Source organism: Pelodiscus sinensis, chromosome 5 (genome assembly GCF_052426305.1).
Source record: "Pelodiscus sinensis isolate ZL-2025 chromosome 5, ASM5242630v1, whole genome shotgun sequence".
Taxonomy (NCBI): Eukaryota; Metazoa; Chordata; order Testudines; family Trionychidae; genus Pelodiscus; species Pelodiscus sinensis.
Window position 1 is genome coordinate 58,903,453 of NC_143056.1, and position 22,724 is coordinate 58,926,176.

The following is a 22,724-nucleotide window of genomic DNA, read 5'->3' on the forward strand; positions in this document are numbered from 1 at the left end:
GAAAAGCAAGCCACTTTTTTGAAAGAGAGCACCGAGGCAGTCTGGATGCTCTCTTTTAAAAAAAGCAGTTTGCATTACATAGCACCTTTTTTCAAAAGAACACTTTCGAAAAAAGGTATTATTCCTCATAAAACGAGGTTTTCCACGGTTGAAAAAACTGACGCACTCTTTCAATTTACTTTCGAAAGAATGTGTCTGCAGTCTAGACACAGGTAAAGATTTTTTGAAAAAAGGCCACTTTTTTCGAAAAATCCCTGTAGTATAACACACTCTTAGGGTATGTCTACACTACCCTCCTAGCTCGAACTAGGAGGGTAATGTAGGCATACCGCACTTGCAAATGAAGCCCGGGATTTGAATTTCCCGGGCTTCATTTGCATAAGCGGGGAGCCGCCATTTTTAAAACCCCGCTGGTTCGAACCCCATGCAGCGCGGCTACACGGGGCACGAACTAGGTAGTTCGAACTAGGCTTCCTAGTTCGAACTACCGTTACTCCTCGTGGAATGAGGAGTAACAGTAGTTCGAACTAGGAAGCCTAGTTTGAACTACCTAGTTCGTGCCCCGTGTAGCCGCGCTGCACGGGGTTCGAACCAGCGGGGTTTTAAAAATGGCGGCTCCCCGCTTATGCAAATGAAGCCCGGGAAATTCAAATCCCGGGCTTCATTTGCAAGTGCGGTATGCCTACATTACCCTCCTAGTTCGAACTAGGAGGGTAGTGTAGACATACCCTTAGAAACTAACAAATATATCATGAGTTAAAACCTACTTCATCAGATGAGTTGGAGTGGAAATTATAGAATCCAGTACATATAGATAACAGCAAAAGCAGTTACTTGTCAATTGTAGGGGCAGTGTTAATGATGCTAATTGAGCCAGGCTGGATGTGTCCAAGTCACAACTTTTGATGTGTAAATGCAAATATCAAAGGCGGGGAAATTGCCTTTTGTAGTGCATTAACCATTTAAGATCTTCACTCAAGCCCAAGTTGATAGTGTTAAATTTGTAAATGAATTCCAAGTTCAGCAAGCTCCCTCTATAATCTGGTGATAAAATTCCTTTGTAGAAGAATGGCTCCTTTTAAATACATTATTGAATATCCAAGGAGGTTAAAATGTTCCCCTACAGGTTTGTGTGTGTTACCATCCAGAAACTACGTAGTTAATTGAACCAGGCACACATAGGTGTGCACTTTTTGAACAAATATTGAGAAATGTACTGCAGGTGCACAGAACTTGATTTCCAAGAATGCATATATCAGTGAAGTAAAAATGAACTTTCCCTGGAACCTTATAAGATACCTCTCAAAGAGAATCAATTTCATACCAAATATCAACTTCCCAGACCCATACATTTTTACTGGAAAGCTGTTAAAAAAGATTTTATTTTCAAATAAAGTAAACCAACACTTCTGCATCCCTCAACCTAACTCTTATGCTTGCTTGTGTTACTGTGACAAAACTTGTTGGTATGTTATGCAAGTATACCATTACATTTAAAACTTGGCACATGCATTGCGCTTCTCAAAGTGTACTATACTCTATTGTATAATAGATACTCTACCATGGCTCAGTACATTAGACAGGATTTTGGAAATCTTTTCCCACTGTTTGTTGATTAAATTATTGAGTAAAACATTGGTTTTCATTATTTCAACTTTTTACATAGATTGAGCCTAAAAACCAGGAAAGTATTGTTACTTCCAACACTAACAGAGGCTTCACAGAAGAGGAGACTCGTAAGTGAATTGCCTATCATGACAGAATGGCCGAGCTAGGATAGTAGTTTGGGCATTCCTGGTCCCCAGATCAATGCTCTATCCACCGAAACAACGTCTAAACCCAATACATTGAGCCTAGGAAAGAAGAATCTATTTAATTGCTTACATACATGCTTTGACATGTGTGTTTTAGGTGGAGCGCAGGGTAGAGAGATGATAATCTTTTGCCAATAAATGGTGGATGCACACAGGGCTGAGGTAAGATTTTCTGTGGATATTTTTTGCCTCTTAATTTAAAAAAAAATAGAGAACACAAAAAACCTTACATATAATTCTACACAGTACAGAGTTGAGTGCCCTCCTATTTTCTGAAGTGACTCGACTCCCTAGGCTCTGAGGGTAACAGATTGATTGAACACTGTAAACATGAATCATGTGCCTTCTAGTCACCCACCCACCCTCTCCAGTTCATGAAGGGATTTGCAGGCATCAAAGCCAGCTACAGGGAGAACTTGTAACCACCCCTCATTCCTAGCCCTGCTGCATGCGTCTTGCAGCATGAGACCGGGAGAAAGGGAAAGGGGCCTCGTACAATTCGGAGAGTTTTCAGACACAAACACAAATAACCCAGCGACATCTTGCCCGAGCGCTGCTCGTAGGCGGTGGGGAGACGCTAACAGGGCTGCAAAGGAAACGGATAAAGGCAAGGGAGCGATCACCGCTTCGGTCTCAGCCCAGCAGCTATTTATAAAGCAGCAGCAGGAGAGCGCGGGCAGGAAAGACACCCCCACCCCCCTCCCCGCCCGCTTTCTGCGCTCAGAGGGAGATGGAGAATAAACCTGAAGTTTTTTCCGCCCGGGTGGGCGGCTTTCCGCTGGGGCCGGAGGAGACGCAGGCGGACAGCCGGACAAACGCAGGGTTGTTACCTTGCAGGAGGCGCAGCCCGCGGCTGGGCTGTGGCTGCAGGTGCAGAGAGATGCTGGCCCGTCCCGCGGCTGCGGCGGCTGCCCCCGCGCTAATCCCGCCGCTCTCCTCTGGCTGCCCGTCGCCGCCGCCGCCTGGCATTTAAAGCCGCTCGGCTTCCGGGCTCCTTCGCAGCCAAGGATCCCGCGCGGGGCTGCCGGGGCAGCTGCCGCAAGCCTCCGGCTCCTGGCTTGCTGCGGGAGCCAAGCGGCTCAGCAGTGGATGGGGCCCGGGCGACAGCTGCAGCCAAAATCACCGAAACAAGAGTGCTGAGGAGTGATGACCCCCCCAGGGCAGAGCAGCCCCTTCCCGCTCCCCCCCCCCCTTCAGTGGCTCTTTGCCCGCCAGGGAATGTCCATCGCCACCTCTTTCCCCTCCCTGTCTTAACCCCCCCCCCCCCCGCCAATAAACGCGCGTGTGGGGTGTGGTATTCTCTGGCCCTGGGAAAGTCACTGTTCCTGCGGTTGGCTGTTAAGAGTCCACGGCAGAAACCGGATTCTCCTGCAAAGTCTGGGCTTCTCATGCAATGGGCTCCAGGAGGGCTAGTTCTGTCTTGAGCATCCAGGACCCCCAGGCCAGACCTACAGCCAATGGCAGCTAGATCAGATCAGTGAAATAGGGCTTTTAACGAGATGAACGCCACTTCGGAATTTGCAACATCAACAAAAATGATCATGCCCCAGCCATCTGACTTGCTTTCTGTACAAAAAGAACAGCATAGGCACTTCCTAACACTCACAGTTACAAGAACCAGCCTTACATTTATTTTCAACCCCAACATGTGGATTTCCTGAGGATCGTTTTTGCATCTTCATTTAAAAAAATAGAGAAAACAAAAAATCTTACATATAAAGCTCTTCACAGTAGAGTACCCTCCTATTTTCTAAAGTGACTCCAAAACCCTAGGGGAGCCGAATTTGTTTAGGCTAAAGAATCTATCTTCATGCCTGAAAATCTTGCTGATATTGTTCATTGAAATACTCAGTTCTGGGGTAAAGCAGGGAAGAAACAAAAGTCATTATTGTGTTACACACAGGATTCATAAAGAAATTCAGGCCACATCTACATTACAAGGTTTTTGCGTCAAAACAGCCGTTTTGGTGCAAAAACTGGCAAAGCATCCACACCTCAAATGCGCTTTTGCACAAGAAAATTGGTAGAACATAGGGCTTTTTGTGGTACAGTTATTCCTCTCCCCACAAGGAATAACTCCCTTTTTGTGCAAGAGTTTTTGGGTATAAAGGCAAGTGTGAATGCTCTGCAGGGAAAAAGCACAGGTGCTCTCATGGCCATTCTGTGAATGGCAAATCAGAGTTTTCTTGTGCAAGAGTGTCCATGCAGTGTGGACGCTCTCTTGTGTAAAAGCGCATTGCAAAAGCGATGCACTTTGAGGTGTGGACGGGTTTTTGCGGAAGATGTTTTTGCACAAAAACTTTTACGCAAAGGCTTCTTCCGCAATAATCCTGCAATGTAGACGAAGCCTCAATGTATAAATACTGCAATGAATATAGCCTGCTGTAAGTCATTTTACAATTTGGGTAGAAAAAAAATAGTATTTTGATCACAGTCATGTTTGAAGATTATTGTAAATGTTACAATGAAATCGCATGATTAGGGAAAATGTAGCATCTCTTTGTAACTACACATGTGGTTCTGAAGAGATTCGTTAAACAAGATTCCAACTTCAAAGGTCAATAACTTAAGGAAGCATGGGGGAGCTACAAAGCAGCTTTTAATATGTCACAGACAGATCTTTCATGAATACAATTAAATCTTAAAATAATTAGTAATAATTAAAATGCCATTTGCTTACCATCTCTACCTAAAATTCTTGAGATTTTTGTTCTTTTTAAACTTCTTTCCATTGCTACAGATAATCTTTAAGGTTGTAGAAGCTCTAGTTTGCTCATGTTTTACTTTACATCTCTCATTCAAGAACTATAAATTTACAGAACCTTGTCAATAACATCACATTTACACATCAGTCATAATCAGAGACAGATACTGAGAAAAGAATGGAAAACAGAAAAATAAGTTCTAAGTATTTTGAGAAGCTGCAGCAGTTCACTTTTTTTTTAAATAGTTCTCTCAAAGGGAGATGAATGATTACAGTTTGTTAATCATTTCACTTTGTGTGTGCATTTTCACTCTGATAAGGAAACATAGGAAAAACTGTGTGTGTAAAACGAACAACCTTAAATGATTATGTCAATCTGCAATGTAGGGCACATGGAGAGCAAAACCTAATCTCTGAGAGGTTTCCACTTCATCTGCACTCATCAGTATAATCAGCTTTTCATCTTGACATAGGATAAATGTAACGAGCCTGCTGCTTCTTTTACCCTACAGAGATAGCTACTGTAGATTTGTATGAAACAAAAATGTACAGACTTTGAGAGGAAGGGTCTTGCTTAAATTCCCTGAAACTATCCAGTCCTTAGGAAGAATTAAAAGTTTATGTCTTCTGCCTTTTGAGTTCCTACACAGATTTTATATGTAATGAAAGATTTTCATATTTAATATGGCAGCTAAGCCACCTTCTGATGAACCAATTCTCACTGTTAGCTGAGCTATACTTTTATTATTCTGAAACAAAATACAGGACTATGTAGCACTTTAAAGACTAACAAGATGGTTTATTAGATGATGAGCTTTCGTGGGCCAGACCCAGTTCCTCAGATCAAATAGTGGAAGAAAATAGTTACAACCATATATACCAAAGGATACAATTAAAAAAATGAACACATATGAAAAGGACAAATCAAATTTCAGAACAGAAGGCGGGTGTGGGGGGTGGGGGGGGAGGTAAATGTCTGTGAGCTAATGTTATTAGAGGTGATAACTGGGGAAGCTATCTTTGTAATGTGTAAGATAACTAGAGTCTTTGTTAAGACCCCGGCGTAAAGTGTCAAATTTTAGCATGAATAACAGTGCAGAGGATTCCCTTTCAAGTGCAGTTTTAAAAGGCTTTTGAAGCAGGATGCAGGTAATTAAGTCGTTGAGACAATGTCCTTTCTGGTTGAAATGGCAAGAAACTGTTTTTTCTTTGTGATCCTGTCTAATATCTGTTTTGTGGGCATTGATCCTTTGGCGAAGTGTCTGAGATGTTTGTCCAATGTACACAGCGGACGGACACTTTCGGCACATGATAACATAAATTATATTTCTGGATGCGCAGGAATATGTGTTCTTGATCTTATAACTCACTTGGTTAGGTCCAATAATGGTATCAGCAGATACAACATATTCACTCTGCTGATACCATTATTGGACCTAACCAAGTGAGTTATAAGATCAAGAACACATATTCCTGCGCATCCAGAAATATAATTTATGCTATCATGTGCTGAAAGTGTCCGTCCGCTGTGTACATTGGACAAACGTCTCAGACACTTCGCCAAAGGATCAATGCCCACAAAACAGATATTAGACAGGATCACAAAGAAAAAACAGTTTCTTGCCATTTCAACCAGAAAGGACATTGTCTCAACGACTTAATTACCTGCATCCTGCTTCAAAAGCCTTTTAAAACTGCACTTGAAAGAGAATCCTCTGGCCCACGAAAGCTCATCATCTAATAAACCATCTTGTTAGTCTTTAAAGTGCTACATAGTCGTGTATTTTGTTTCAGCTACCCTAGACTAACACGGCTACATTTCTATCACTATTTTATTATTCTGTTACTCTGACAGGAAACATTGGTACTTACTGCTCAAAGAAGAATTCATCTACATTCATAAAGATGAATTTCCTTAACAACTTCTGTTCAGTGCAAATAATTGGGGTGTTTATACAGTTGTATTGCTTAGCTCAACTGAGTACACAAGAGTTCCTACACTTGGAAATACTGAAGATTTAGAGCAGGAGAATGAGAAAGTGTTTCCTTTACATACTGCTCCTTTCCTTGAAGAATAACTAAAGTGTTTTGGAAGGGTGACAGAGCCACAGTTCACAATGCATAACAAACAATTTCACATTAACACACACTACTTCTCCAAAGAAAGAAGTGATGTCTACACTGTGAAAATACTAGGGAACAGTAAAAATAATTCAGATGACACATTCTACACAAAATCTACCAAGGGGATTATCTACTTATGATGTTCCAGAAAGGATCTGAGGCAGGGACTCAAAGTCAAAGTTATTGCAGAAAGGGACATGCCCATGTCAAAGACTCCTTTTACAGCCTCTATTCTTCCACTGAGTTTATTTGAAGTAGGAATAAGAGATCCTCCGGAATAGGGCTTTATTCCAGAGGATCGGGCCAGTCTAGACGCTTTTTTCCGGCTTTTCCCCAAGCCGGAAAAAAAGCGGCAGACATGTTTATTTAAATCCCGTGGGGGATATTTAAATCCCCCGCGGATTTCCCTATTCCCACTTTCAAAATTAGCATGCCCCTTCCGAAGATGGGGCCAGTGTAGACGTAGCCTTGTACTGTTGCTGAATAACCATGATTCAATTGTGGTATGATGGTTATGACAATGTCAGTGGGAATTGAATCATGGACTTCTGGCTATAACAACGTGAGCTGCCACTGCCTGAGTTAAAGACCTTGAATCCATAGCTCAAAACTTAGCAGACTCAGCTCTGTATGGATGATAGCCATATGTATAGTTCATATCTTGAGTTTTTTCACATTTCTGAATAATGGTCAATTTCTGCTATATCTTGACAAAATGTAAGAGTTTACACAATCTGCTGCACTAAATACTGTGAATGTGTAAGATGGAGAGTGAGGGTGGGGAAGAGGATGGATAGCACTGCATGATCCAGTCACATCACCTACCTATATTGAATTGATCATATGAGCTTGAGATCAACACAGACATTTATAAGTTAAAGTAGAACATTTATGTAACTCTAAAACACAGAGAGTTTTATACACTAATACTTACTAAAAATAAACTTATTACAACACATTCATGTGATCCTGTTCTCTTTAAAATACCAGCACTTATCACAGGACACAGCAACAATAAGTACAGATTTTAAAAAACCAAACAAATAAGACTAAGAAAAAGAGCAAAATGAACAAAGACATTAAGAAGAAGAAAACTATGAAACAGAATTGGCTGACTATTAAATGCAATATGCAAACATTTGGAGTGGTTTTTAAAAATTCAATTTAACTTAGCATTGTTATAGGCTATGCCTTATATTAAGGCTGTTCAATGCTTCCTATTTACAAGACAGCTTATAACTCTGCCAAAATGTAACCATTTAGGCTGAAATTTTCTACATTGTCAGCCTTAGTCTGATTTTTTTCCTGAAATTTTTAGCCAAAATGATTGAGTCAGTGCCAAAACCAAGGGTAAATAATACATTGTTTTGCCCAAATTAAAAAAAAAATTGAGACCTTTTCTTTGAACATCAATGACACCCCATGCTTTGGAGGAGTGCCTTGAAATGTGTCAGGTAGATTTACCATCCTCCAAAACCTGCCAAGTTATAAGCCTTTAAAAATTCACACTCAGTAGAGCACTGCTAGAGCCTAACATCTAACTCTCTTGTGCTGACCAGAGATGTGTCATCTCTGTAGAGCAACTGAAGCTTTGTCTAAACTAGACCAGGCAGGTTGCATTAAGGAATGTCATCCAACTACACAAAATGCATGTACACGGTAGGAGCCAATGGGAGCACATGTTCCTGTTGGCTTCCCTTTCTCCTTGCAGAAGGAGGAGTACAGGATGCCAACTGAAGCTGCTCTCAGCGTTCATTTTGGGGGTCTACACTAGACCTGTAAATCAAATGCTAGAAGATAGGCCTCCAGAGTGTTGATCTTCTCAGAGGTGTACACATACTCTGAGTGTGCTGTAGCCGAGGACTACAGGGAGTCAGGGAGTATATCTACACTGCAATAAGAACCCAGGGCATAGCCATGGTTGACCAAGGTCAGCGGATTCAGACTGAAGGTCTATAAAATTGCATTGTAGACATTTGGGCTTGGGTCTTTAGTAGATCCTCTAAATCAAACTCTTGAAGCTTGACTATTGCTACGATTACCTTCCTGGTAGTGAAGACATGGCCTAAGCCATACAGTCCTTCAAAACAGCAAATTAAGGTGTTGGTTTTGGGGGAGGGTAGGGGTAAGGAGAAGAAATCCCTGTATCTACAACTCATTTTACTTATGACATTGTAATGCTATGCATGTGTATCTTTTGTGCAAAGGCACATGCCAGTATAGACGCTCTCTTACTCAAATACTCTAATGCAAAAACTCTTGCGTTTAGAGCATTTGCGCTAAATCTTGCCAGTCTAGACATAGCCATAGTGATAAGCTGTTTGAGAGCTTTACTGACATATTTCTAGCCAAAGAAAAAAGTGTCCTTTGTCAGAGAATTGACTTAAAAAAACATTAAGAAAAGAAACCTTAAGACAAACAGGTCAAAATACCTGCTTGTAAACATAGGTATGACTTCTGTCCAACCTGCCAAAAAAGAAACCCGTCAGGTCAGGTATTTGTTCTCATCCTAAAATACAAGAATGTGAGATGAATCAAGAAGGTGTCTCATCAGAATTTAACACCACTGGCAAGGGAAGAAGGAACAGTAAAACAGTAACAGGAAAAGGAGATAGTAGATTAAAAACAATGAACAGTAAAAAGCTGTACTAAAAATTGCTCCACATAAATGTCCTCTTCTAGTCAACATTCAAGCTGAGAAACACTGTCCTGCAGTCAATAGTTCAGATACATCAGATGTAACCTGTGCATAATCACTTTCATATTTACTAACCAATTTAGATTTTTCAATGAAACTTCTCTATACATGCTCAGAGTCCGCAGCCTACTCTCCTTCTTCCCATTATGATAAAGACCCTATCTTTAAAAATGTACATTTGAGACACTGGTTTCATAGTCTAAAAGTTTATAGCTTCAGTTTTATTTGTTAAGATGAGAGATACAATGGGGTGACCTTTCCTTATGCTGACACCTGGTAAAATTACTCATATTCAAGCAAGTTCAACAGCAATCAGTCAAAACTATGCAGTACAAATGTTCAAATTAATATCAAGTTAATTGAGTCCATGTTAAAAAGAAATACAGCATAGCTGGAGTCTTTTTATTTACCCTCTTATCTTTAAGGTTTAAACAGGGAGGATAGCATACACAATCCTCTACACTTCTTACATGCGGATGGAGGCTCAGCAGGGGAGAACATAAGAATGGTCATACTGGGTCAGACCAAAGCTCCATCCAGACCAGTACCCTGTCCGCTGACAATGGCCAATGCCAGGTACCCCAGAGGGAGCGAACCAAACAGATAATGATCAAGCGATCTCTCTCCTGCCATCCATCTCCACCCTCTGACAAACAGAGGTTAGGGACACCATTCCTTACCCATCCTGGCTAATAGCCATTAATGGACTTAACCTCCATGAATTTATCTAGTTCTCTTTTAAACCCTGTTATAGTCCTAGCCTTCACAACCTCCTCAGGCAAGGAGTTCCACAGGTTGACTGTGCGCTGTGTGAAGAACTTCCTTTTATTTGTTTTAAACCTGCTGCCCATTAATTTCATATGGTGGCTCCTAATTCTTATATTATGGGAACAAGTAAATAACTTTTCCTTCTTCACTTTTTGTACACCTCTCATGATTTTATATGCCTCTATCATATCCCCCCTTAGTCTCCTCTTTTCGAAGCTGAAAAGTCCTAGTCTCTTTAATTTCTCCTCATATGGGACTCGTTCCAAACCCCTAATCACTTTAGTTGCTGAGAGTGCCTAGGAGACAGAGTGATACCACACTCCCTGGGGGCAGGACCTAGGGTGAATGGAAGCATGTGAAGAGGGTGCTAAGTGCCCCTGCCTAGGTACCTGCAGCATTGACACACAAATAGGCTGGAAACAGTGTCTTCCTTACCACTTTAGACCTTAGTTTAGGGGTGGAGAAGCTTCCCCATGCCAACACTTTGTGGGACTTTGGCACATGCAAGGCTTGGTTCCTCCTGGTCAGTACCCTGGGCCAGAGAATCTTGAGCTTTCTCTGGGTGCCAGCCAGCCAGAGGCAGTGAGAAAAGGAAGGAGCCTGCCAGCCACGCTGTTGGTGAGCTGAATGATCCAACCAGAAGCTAGTTCTCCATACACAGTGCTGGGAGCAGGACAAATTTGGAGGAGCACAGGGCTAGAGGGAGGGTGAACAGGCACCGCAGGGAGTGGACAGTGAGAGGGGAAGCATGGAAAGGGCTAATGGGTGGGCAGCAGAGGTGACACATAATCAGCCACTGCCTGCCTGCACTCACCAGCCACCACAGCAAGCAGCCAGTGTTGGCTGGAAACATGAATGGGGGTGGGGGGAAGAGGGGAGGAGCACAGCCTGCTGGCCAAAAGCTTGCACCCAGCAGGGGACTACACTGATGGACCAGCAGGAGGTGCAGCCAGCACCACATGCTGTAGCTTTGCCTGACCATCAGCCTTGCACACTCACTCATCTGCCACTAGATCCTCCACTTACTGCTAGTGGGTGGGAAGCTGGTAAGCAAACATCTGACCAGCAGTACTGATGGGAGGGAAGAGATGGAAAACATGGGATAAACTGCCTGTTTTTTTAAAAAAGTTGAGATAATTGTGGGGGATGGGAGGTTAAATATGGGATTGTCCCTTTAAAAATGGGACATCTGATCACCCTAGATATAGTGAAACATATCTTGCACTGAACAGTTGTGTGTATCCAAATGGAATCACTACTTAACCCAAATATCGAGATTTTGAGGTGCCATGTGTTCAGAGCTCACAATTAAGTCAATAAGGGTATGTCTACACTACCCCACTAGTTCGAACTAGCGGGGTAATGTATGCATACCGAACTTGCTAATGAAGCCCGGGATTTGAATTTCCCGGGCTTCATTAGCATAAAGCCGGCGCCGCCATTTTTAAAAGCCGGCTAGTGCGAACCCCGTGCCGCGCGGCTACACGCGGCACGGGCTAGATAGTTCGAACTAGGTAGCCATTCCGAACTATCTGTACACCTCGTTCCACGAGGCGTACAGATAGTTCGGAATGGCTACCTAGTTCGAACTATCTAGCCCGTGCCGCGTGTAGCCGCGCGGCACGGGGTTCGCACTAGCCGGCTTTTACAAATGGCGGCGCCGGCTTTATGCTAATGAAGCCCGGGAAATTCAAATCCCGGGCTTCATTAGCAAGTTCGGTATGCATACATTACCCCGCTAGTTCGAACTAGCGGGGTAGTGTAGACATACCCTAAGAGTGGTTTACTTAGCACCTCTAGCAGAAAAAAAAATCATCTAAAAATTTATCTAAATTCCTAAATGTCTTTTTAGAAGTCTATAGAATTGGGAAGATAGACTGTTTTGAAAATCTTCCCTCAAAGAGAAGCGTATAGTTAAAAAAGCAAATTTACTCTTTCCTGGGGAAATCAAGTGAAATTAATTTCTCATCAAGACCCAATAATTTTAAAATTTGCAGCATTTGCTTCATGTTGTTCCACAATGTTAATTCTACTTTTCCTCACTATTAGATTAAGGTATAAACTTCAAATACAGGCAGTCCCCGGGTTACGTACAAGATAGGGACTGTAGGTTTGTTCTTAAGTTGAATTTGTATGTAAGTCGGAACTGGTACATATTGTAGGGGAAACTCTAGCCAAACATTTCTCCAGAGCTCAGTTTTATTCTCCCACACCTCACTTCCCTCAGTCCTTTATTCTCAAGCTGAGGTGTCTGCTGAGAAAAGCTGCTCCGCGTCTCCCTGGTCTGCTGAGGGGGGCGCTAGCTTCGCGTCTCCCTGGTTTGCTGGAGGGAAGCTGCTAGTGCAGGGTTGCCTCACCCCGTTTGTAAGTAGGGATCCGATGTAAGTCGGATCCATGTAACCCGGGGACTGCCTGTACCATAAAATCAAAAACTGGAAAGAGTGATTTTATTCATGTGAGCGTTTTCCCAAAGGAGGATTTGAGTATCTTATAGAAGATTTATATTTTCTAATTGTCACTTCCAAAAATCTTGATATTTGATCACTGTATATTTATTGAGATTTATTAAAATCTTAGGTTTCCAAATACTCCTGACACAGTTTTTAAAATTACAATTACCATATGATAAGTGCTATAAATTCGCTTTGATAAAATGTCAGGTCTACACATTTCACATTGGGCTAAATCATTAGCTTGATTTTGTATCTTTTAGAAAAGAGAAGACAGGCTTTCACCACTTGAATAAATGGGTGTATTTTACAGAATCATATTCAGTGGGAAAAACAGTGATATGTAGCTATTTCTGGTTCCTACGTTTTTTCTGCATTAAATTTTTGTGTGAGAAAAATCTAGATCAATAACTTCTTTCAGCTTCCTAGTTAAGCTGAAATATACAAGTCAACAGTCTCTAGCTTTGTATGTCTAGAAGCTAGCAGAAGAGCATTCTTGATATAGAATTATCTGGAATTAGCTTCTTCATCTCCTGATGAAGCCTGAATTTGGTGACTTTCAGGGCATAGTTCAAAGCATTCTTACTAACTCCACAAGAGGAGAAGGTGTGTTTCGTGCGGTTAATTGCAATTTTGCAAGTTGGGGAGTCTTTGATTCGCATTCAGTCAGTTTAGATGGCATTTGTACAATATGTTTGATATTAAAAAGAACACGTCTAAGGCATCTTGAGAAAGTGCCTTCCACTAACTGAAAAAATAAAAATACAAGTGGTCTCTTTTTGCAGTATCACCAATACTTTGGTTTTCTTGTTACCTTATCAAATGAATGGTGATCACCAAACTAACAACCTCATTACAGCAGAAACTATGAGGAAAACTAATTCTTTTCTTATTCTTGTTTGTGAGTACTCACATATCTTCTTGTTCTAGGATCCTTTAAATCCTGTAACAACAAGAACTGGTGTCAGAGGTTTGCTGTCTCCAGAGTGCCAATATACCATAGGTAGTGAGGCAGTTGCTTTGACTCAGTTTCCCCTCTCTGCAGAGCACATTAAACACTCCACAGCATAGTCCAAAATATTCAAAATAAGTTTCCACTTCTGATAGCTAACTAATTAAGTTCTGCAAACAAAGTGATATAAAGCAAATGGAACACAACAATGAAAAGGCATTTTGCTCTTTTCTCTGCAGGCCTGTCGGGCTCTTTATAGCTCTCTAGTAGCCTCTGCTGCACCTATCTCAGCTTGACTGGGTTATAGGACCCACAGTTACATGATCTTAATTGTCCATCTGGGGAGGAGAGTGATCTGTCATAGGTGGGGCTGACATCCATCTTCGATTAAAGTGGCAGCTATCCTGTGACAAATAATGTATTTCCAGAGCATCCTTCAGCATGAAGAATCCCAAAACATTGTACAATGTTATCTTTATACATACTCAAGAATTGATTGACGCTAACACTATAAAACAACAATTTCAAGTAAGTAACATGTCAGCTGTTGAAATAGTTTACAGCAGAACTAGAGGACATAAGCATATCAATGTCCAAAGGAAACTGAAAAGACTGGTTAAACAAAGTAAATTATATTTGAACTTTCCCAAAATAGCTTACTAAATAATATATTAGTGTTTGAAAGAACTTTGCTTTTCAATACTTTTCCCCCCCAAACATTTCCACAGTACTTGGCGAAATATTTACAGGATTTCCAAATTAGAATGAGTTCAATTTGAATTTTAATCTGCATAGGAGAGACCCTAGAGATCTTCATCTCATTTGCATTCTCAGGAAGGGGATTCTGCAGTGTCTGGAGGATTGTTTTTGCAACACTAAGTGCTAGATTATTAGTAGTAATATTTAAATAAAACAAGCTGAAATTTTACAAAAGATTGTTTAAGCCCCTTCATTCTCTAGGGAAAGCTTCTCATTTACTGGTGAAAACTATTAAAGTGAGTTTTTCAAGCCCTCTTATTTACTTTATTCCCTTCCCTCATTCAATTTGTATTTTCTCAGTTGTTGCTCTCAATCTCAGCTATTGTTTTAGGGAGCTTCTGTCTTTTTCCTGACACATTTTACTCCTTATTTAACATCTGCATCAGTGTAGCTAAGATTAATGTTTCTAAGTATCCAGCTATACCTTTTTTCTAAATAAAGCTTATTTTGCAAGTTTCTTGTGTGTAAAGAAATCCTCTCTCTGGTCTTTCTTTAGAGATACCGTCTTTGCAAATACTATGCTTTCCTAAGGGATTTCCAGAGAGGAAGATTTGAAATGTACATCTCTATATTGAGCCGAAAGCACTAATCTGCACATATTTCTATGTTGCATTGTGCCTTTGTATTAGCCAACTACTAGTGTATTTCCAAAGGGTCATGATCATCATGACGCCGCACAATTAATTGGTTGTGTATCATTCCTCAGCCATTCTAGTCTTTTATAAGTATCTTTGCCTATTTTGTGGAAACAAATGAATATATAGAATGTTTGGCAGAGGAAAGAAAAATATCTTAAACTAATTTTTACATCTAGATTTATTCTGAAAGAGGCTATTAGAAATAAAAAAGAGGGATTATGATATATTGCATTGGAACACTTCTTACTGTTCCTAAAATTTCTCATTCATTCATTACAATTTGGTAGTAACAAAGTTATCTTATGCTATAAGTATTAACCCTTTAACAGCTCTTTTTTGAATGAAACAATTATAAAATAAATTATATTCTTCAACAATGCAAAATAGCTTTCAGAACTGTTTAAAGGGACTTATGTCTTATCTACATGCATTTCTTTTCTACTAGGTCACATAACATTGATGGAAACTAAGGGTGTGGTCTTTAAACTGTAGTCAAATTTCAACTCTTTCCTTAGTGTTGGTACATTACCTTACCTCTCTAACCTCTCTTCCCCCTTGTCTATAAATGGGAGATATTAAAATTACTTGAAAGACAAGGGTAATGTGAGTGTGATGGGATGAACTCCCTATGCACTGGATGGGGATGGGTTAATTCCTCATTGTGGGTGAAAGAAGCCATGCCCCCACATCCCTACTTATGCTCCAGGAGTAGCATTAATATAAAAGGGAGCAGCCCTGTTTAGTCGAGGATGACTGACAGAAAAAAAGGACACTTCTCACACATCTAGGAGCAGCTGGAACCCTGAACAGAGAAAGCCAGAGATGCTGAGACCCAAACAGACATCCACTTACTTTTGGATTCCCCATGAAGGTCCAAAATACAGGGAGTTGCACCGAGGAACCTGGAAACCCCAAAGATGCATGGACCATCACCCAGGGTAGCACTATGGGAAGATGGACAGATCTGTTGAGGACAGATCTCTGTTGACTCAATGGCAGGCTCCCTTGCTGCTATCAGGGTCTTAGGCTGGGACCCAGTGGAGTAGGGAGTGCCCAGGTTCCCCTAGCCTGGATGCCAACCCCTGTAGGTGGTGGTCCACACACCCCAATTTGCTGCTGGACCACACAGCCCTACCCAGGAGAACAGTTCTAGGGACTCCACTAGACCCTCATTGCTCTGTGAATCCAACATAATTCTATGGACTCTGCTGCTAGGTCTCACTGGCTCTGGGGAGAAGGTTTACCTTACTGACATAGGTAATGGGTCCCTACTGCCCTGTGGATCAGGGCAATTATATAGACCCCCACCAATGGGTGTTACAGCCCTGCAGATCAGGGAAATGCTATTGACTTTAACCCTATTGACAGAGGGCAGCTTGAAGGACAGGGTCATCTCATGCTGCACTGGTTAGGGTTCCCCAGCCTCTCACAGTGAGTATTACTGTTTGTTAAAATGTTTCCTCCTAAAAAATGTAAATGTACAATGAGTATCAATTACAGAATTTTCAAGAAATTTCAAGGGTCAGGATTATAGTATGTAAATTCAACTGCAACATGTTTTCTGTAGAGACTTCAGTTTATTCTAACTCTTGAGTGGCTGCATATACTGCTATCAAAAAGAAAAGTTTAATCAAAAGAATCCCACCTTGGGTGACTGGGGTTAGAAATATGATTTCTTCTTTGCATCAGCAGATAATTCTTTAGGATTATAGAGTGGGGTAGATTAAAGACAGTAACTAATTAAATACTAACTATAGCAAAGATTTTGGGTAACAGCTGTTTTTATAAATACCACTTGTGATCTATGGTCACTGTTCTCAACCAGATGAAGCAGTGGTCTACTCCATCCCTGAACATATGTATACCCATACATTCCTCCCTTCCCCCCCCCAAAAGCAGACAAGAATCTTGGAGTAGAAAAAGGCACTAAATAGAATCTGAAAACATAACAGACACAATGCAGTATGTTGTATACAATGACCCAGTTCCAATCCAAATGATTATAAGGTTCTCACACACAAAACTATTTATGCTCACAGAACAAGGATGAATAGAGTGTTATATATAAAAAAGACATTATGAAGAATTCTGAAAGAAATCACTTCAGAGCCTGTGGAGGAGATGCATATCACACTGCTTTGGATTCCACAGAGGAGATCTCTGCTGGCTTAGTCTTTAAACATTTCTTGTGAACCACGACAGAAACCAAAACTATGGTTCTATGGTTGTGTTAGTAAAGGGATGCCCCCTCCCACCTCCGCACTTCCCCAATCAGGCAGGAAAAAGTTTTGTACCAACAGTTTTTATAGGAAAAAAAATACAATGAAAATGTTTTATCTGCAGAGAAAAAACAGTCTCCTATCTAGCAAACACTCACATTAGAAATTTCTTAATGACTTAATGAGGGTGGGATATCTACCAATTAAATATATTGGAGTGGGGAAGAATATGACAAACACAGAATGAAAGAATCATCTAGTAAATTCATTCTAGAAATAGACTGGAAGCTATTGCTACATACAAATGATAGAAAACTAAGCAACCATCCCCTGTATTTAAATAGGTCAAACGTTATTAAAAGGCAGAGGGGGGATTGCTGTAATACTCTGGGTTCTGGAATATTACAAGGGAAACATATTAAAAGAATCAGAAAAAAAGGAGAACATTTATATAAAAAGCAATTTATTTAATCAATTCACTTTACTGTAATCCCTGTGTTATAGTTCTAATATTAGGACTCCTCTTAATTCCCCACCCCAATTATGCCACAGAGCTTTCTAGAAATGACAATTCCTCTATCTCCGCAGATTGGCACACCATGGATTCTTACGGAGTCATAGGGCTGGAAGAAGTCATTAAGTCTAATCTCCTGCCTAAAGCAGGACCAACCCTAAATAAATCATCCCAGCCAGGGAGGTGTCAAGCCAGAACTTTAAAACCCAGGTTTCCACCCACATCTATTTCCTCTACTAATTTCTCCATTTGTGAGCAGCAGGTCAAGCTGCACATGGTTCCTGTTTGGTTCCCTCAGTACTTGTATCAGGAAGTTATTCCCAACATTCTCCAAAAGCTTCCTGGATTGTCTGTGTACTGGTCTCTCAAAAGATGTCAGGGTGATTAAAGTCCCCCATAAGAACCAGGGCCTGTGATCTGGATGCTTCTGTTGGTTGTCTGAAGAAAGCCTCGTCTGCCTCATCCACCTGATCTGGTGGTATATAGCAGACACCAACCACAACATCACCACTGTTGCTCCTGCCTCTAAACTTAACCCAAAGACAGGCTTTTCTTTCTCTATATACTGGAACTTTGAGCAATCATACTGCTCTCTTACATACAGTGCAACTCCTCCACCTTTTCTCCCCCACCTGCCCTTCCTGAACAGTTTATACCCTTCTATGACAGTGCTCCAATCATGTGAGTCATCCCACCAAGTCTCTGTTATTCCAATCAAATCATAGTTCTTTGACAGTGCTAGGTGTTCTAATTTTTCCCACTTGTTTCCCTGGTTTCTTGCATTTGTGTACAAACACCTTAGGTCAAAGGTTTCCAACCTTTTTTATACCATGGACTGACAAACCCATACACAAATTTTTGGTGGACTGGAAACATTTTATTTGCACATTTGCATATTCTTTATGCAAATAATGAATATGCAGATATGCAAATAAAATGTTACCAGTCCACCAAAAGCCCCAGCACCCAAAGCCACTGCGAACAGCTGGCTTTAGCTCTGGCAGCTGCTCATCATGTGGTGGCTGCTGGAGCTGAAGCTGGCTGTTCCTGGCGGCTTTGGGGGCCAGGGATGGAGTACACCCTAGCCCCGAGCTGCTGCACAGCAGTTGGCTTCAGCTCTGGCAATCTCCGCATGGTGGGCCCTATGAGCCAAGCGATAGCATGTGCCAACCACTGCCCAGAGCTGCACCTCCCCCACCACCATGCCAGCCCTGCCCCTTCTCCACAGAAGGGTTTCTGAAGGGAGGATGTAGGTAACATTTGCCAGGAGATTCCTGGCCCATGGGGCAAGGGCACTATGACAGCCAGCCCCACCCCATCCCAAACCCGCAGTACCAGCCCTACCCTCTGCACATAGGAGGCACTTTGAGGAAGGAGAATGGCCTTGAAAAACTCATCAGCTGGCAGTGAGATCTGCCACTCCTCCACTGCCCCCTGCACCCAACCCCATCCCCAGAACCTACCTAGTGCTATCCCCAACACCTATCGCCCCCCACTCCTCCACTACCCCCCAGCACCAGCCACTTACCCTGAACCCAACCCCTTGTTCCAGCCTCCTGAACTCAGAGCCCACCACCAGAGCCACACTATACCCAACCCCATCGATTTTCCCCCTAGTGCCAGCCTCCAATATTAGCCCCATCCCCCTAGTCTCCCAGTGCCAACCCTGTCCCTGTACCCCCCCCATTATTAGCCCCACCTCTAGAACCCCCAGTGCCAGCACCCCACCCCGGATGCTCCTGTGCTCCCCACAGTCTGCCCCCCATGATTTAGAGCCCCACCTCTTAGAGTTCCCAAAGCATTCTCCACTGTAGTACCTGTGCAGAAAGCCTGAAAGCAGTTACTTACCTCTGTTGGAATTGGGGATACTTGAGTTGTCTTTCTTCTCCTGGAGGTCACGTGCAGTGTTCCCTATAAGGTGCATGGCATCACAATTTCAAGGTGATTAATTAGCCCTGTCCAGTCAGTCAGTTCCATTCAAGGAGCCCTGAGCCTCTGACAGGGCAGGGCCAATTAATCATATATGAAGCAGTACTGCTACTTAGCTTAGAGGGAACACTGGTCACATGCTGCCAATTTTCTTCCCCATTCTGTAATGCCCTCACTGGTTCTTGAGCATGCAGTGCCTCCAGTATTAAATGCTGCCTTCTTTCCAGAAAGTCTTCATCTTCTCTGATGGAACATAGGGTTGATACTTGGGCCTCTAGCCCTTTAACCTTCTCTTCTAATAGGGAAACCAGATTGCACTTAATACAGATGAAATCACTTCTATTTTCTGGGAGGAAGACCAACATGGTATATGCTTTGCAGGTCACAACAGCTGATCTTTCACTATCCATGCTGTCTTCCTTCTGAGAGACTCCTCAGGTTTTTATTGCCCCTAAATGGAAGGAGAGAGAGAGAAAGGAGAGAAGAAAAAAACCCACGAACAAAAAGAAAGAAAAAACACCAACTTCTATGGAGCTCCCCACCAAGGCAAACTCCCAGGTAAATTCCTCTGTTGGTTGCTGTCCTGTTTGCAGTTCACTCAGTTAACCCTGGCTGCCTTTTTATAAGGTTGCTAGCTCCAAGCTGGAGGCCCATCTCAAAGCCTTGACTCCAATCCAATCAGCCTCTCAAGGCCCACCTGGAACAAAACACTTCCAATCTGCACTTCTCAAACAGCCATACACATGGTCAGACAGTCCCTGCAACTAGCACCAGTAAAACAAATGGTCACAGGAAAGCACCTGGATACTTACCTCACCAGCTCTAAGGACAGCCACCATTAAGTCGCACCTACCTAAGCTCATCTCGGACATTTCCTAGGCAAAATCTCCTGTTGGCTCCTGTCCTGTTTGCTGTGTCACAGCTGTTTTTCTTTATCTGAAAAAGAGCGCTGAATTGCCTTAGGTCACCATATAGGTCTTATTTGTAAAATGTCTCAAATACATTCAGATTTGAGCTCTTCAGATATAAACCATATTAATTACATTCAATAATGTGTAAGTATACTATTAACACCTAGCCTCGCCAACTGTGTTTTGAACTCAACCTACTTTCTTTTTAGTTACAAATTAAAAACAAAAAAGTCGAGCATTATACAGAACCTGAAAATTGTATACAAGAATCCTGGAATCCCCAGAGTGATCAGTATTAAATGAATTCAAATTTCCTATCAGAAAACTAGCTCAAACACTAGATGGCCATCTTTGATTGTGAGATCAGTTATACAAAAGATATTTTAAAACTAATAATTCACATCACGCAAACTCTTACCCTTTTAAACTCCCTCACAACCTTCCTTCTTTGGGGTAGGAGTGTGAAACATGAAGAAAAGGAATAATGATAAAAATACAAAATCCAGACCAAAGTATTTTAGAATTCCATGCTGAGATAGTACAGCTGTAATGATAGTACAAATTGCTGCCACATAGGAGGAATCAGAGTTTGTCCCCAAACCTTGTCTCAAGGTCAGCATGCTGCAGACAATTATCTTTAGAAATCTCTCATACTGCTTTCAAGTGAGTACTTTCATTCCATTTTCAAAGCTGCATAGCATGATTCTAGGTAACATGAGGCCTGTGACTGAAGATCTGGGAAAGGCAAACTAGATCTAATCAGATTCATAAAACACGCAAATATTTGAACCATTCTCTAGGGTTAAAGAGTGTAATTAATATTATTACAATCCAGATTTTTAATTAACTTGGTACAGTAGAACATCCAAGTTGTGAACTGAACAGTCAACCACATGTGTCATTTGGAACTAGATGTACTCAATCAGGCAGAGACAAAACCAAGTTTAGTATAGTACTATGTTAAACATAAATGACTAAAAATAACATTTAAAAAAGATTTGACAAGGAAAGGAGCTGTTTCTGTGCTTGTTTCATTTTATTTAAGATGACTAAAAGCACTATTTTTCTTCTTCATAGAAGCTGCATTAGATCAAAATTGCACTGTGTCAATGTTTAGTTGTAAACTTTTGAAAGAACAACAACAATTTGTTCAAAGTATGAACATTTCAGAGTTCTGAACAATTTCCATTTCTGTAGTATTCGTAACTCCGCTCTACTGTCATTAAGAATTGAACATAGTAGTGACAATGGAACTGGCAGAAGGAAAATCCAGGAGCACCAGAGTTCAATTATATAAGAAGTCCCATTTTTCAAAATATTTGTACTGTAAAAAGCAAAGGAACTTAATTATAAAGATACATCTTAGGACCCATCTGAGCAATACTGCAAGAAGTCTTAAGAGGACAGGAGACTATGACAGGCTCAGAGTTGTGTTTAGCAGAATTGTTCTCCGTGAATGCATTTGTGTTCAAGACAAAAAAAAAATCACATGCCTACCAAGCACAACAAAAATAAGCTGACAGATCTGCTTCTTCATATTTGAACTTTTCATTTCATACAGAAAGTACTCCTTACCCCCTTAGAGTGGACTTTGAGGGGTAAAACTGAAATAGTAAGTGTCTGTTTTCAAGACAGTTAATCTATTTCAGAAAGGAAGGCTGAAGTCCAGTTGGATTTAGTACATGAAAGTCTTGATAGAAGATTAATTTAATGAAGAGGTGGATATTACATTTGAATAAATTCCTTCCTGCAGAGAAACAAGGGCACTGAAATTCAGAAAGTGATATTACGGCCAATAGAACAGCATGTATACTTAGTTTTATTCCACTAAGTCAGTTTGAATGTGGCAGGGACATTACTACATACTTTGTAATAAAAATTGTTGGTATCATCATTTTGTAAGGAAAATAGTTGGGTATCTAGGTGCTGGATTCATTTTGCCATTTAATGTGACCCGCATAGTAGAATCTTACTAAATTTTATAAGTCACGCCTTCATGATCACTTCATAGCTATACTAGAGCAATAATGAAGGAAATGAAAAACTGCCATTTTCCTGATGGCTTATGATTAATAAATGAGTGCATGAACTCTGTTAAAAAGAGCATAATTTTGTGCTGGCATTTTTTGTGATGTGAGTGCTGTCTACCAAGAAACTGATTGTCTCAGTTTGGAAGCCAAGATCTGAAAGGTGCCAGAGATTTAGTTTCCACTTTCACTCTTAGAGATAGGGTGGGTCTTCTGG

General features: G+C 41.3%; 1 protein-coding gene across 3 annotated transcripts in view; it reads right to left on the reverse strand.

Annotated features, from left to right (window-relative positions):
- Positions 1 to 2,967, reverse strand: part of FMN1 (formin 1) — a 372,953-nt gene extending 369,986 nt beyond the window's left edge. The window contains exon 1 of one of the 3 annotated variants that reach the window (XM_089778461.1): positions 2,645 to 2,967. The gene's annotated coding sequence lies outside the window, so the exon portion shown is untranslated. The remainder of the gene's footprint in view (positions 1 to 2,644) is intronic. The other 2 variants (XM_025189464.3, XM_075927044.2) reach the window with 2 other exon arrangements.
- Between the last annotated feature and the right edge of the window lie 19,757 nt (positions 2,968 to 22,724).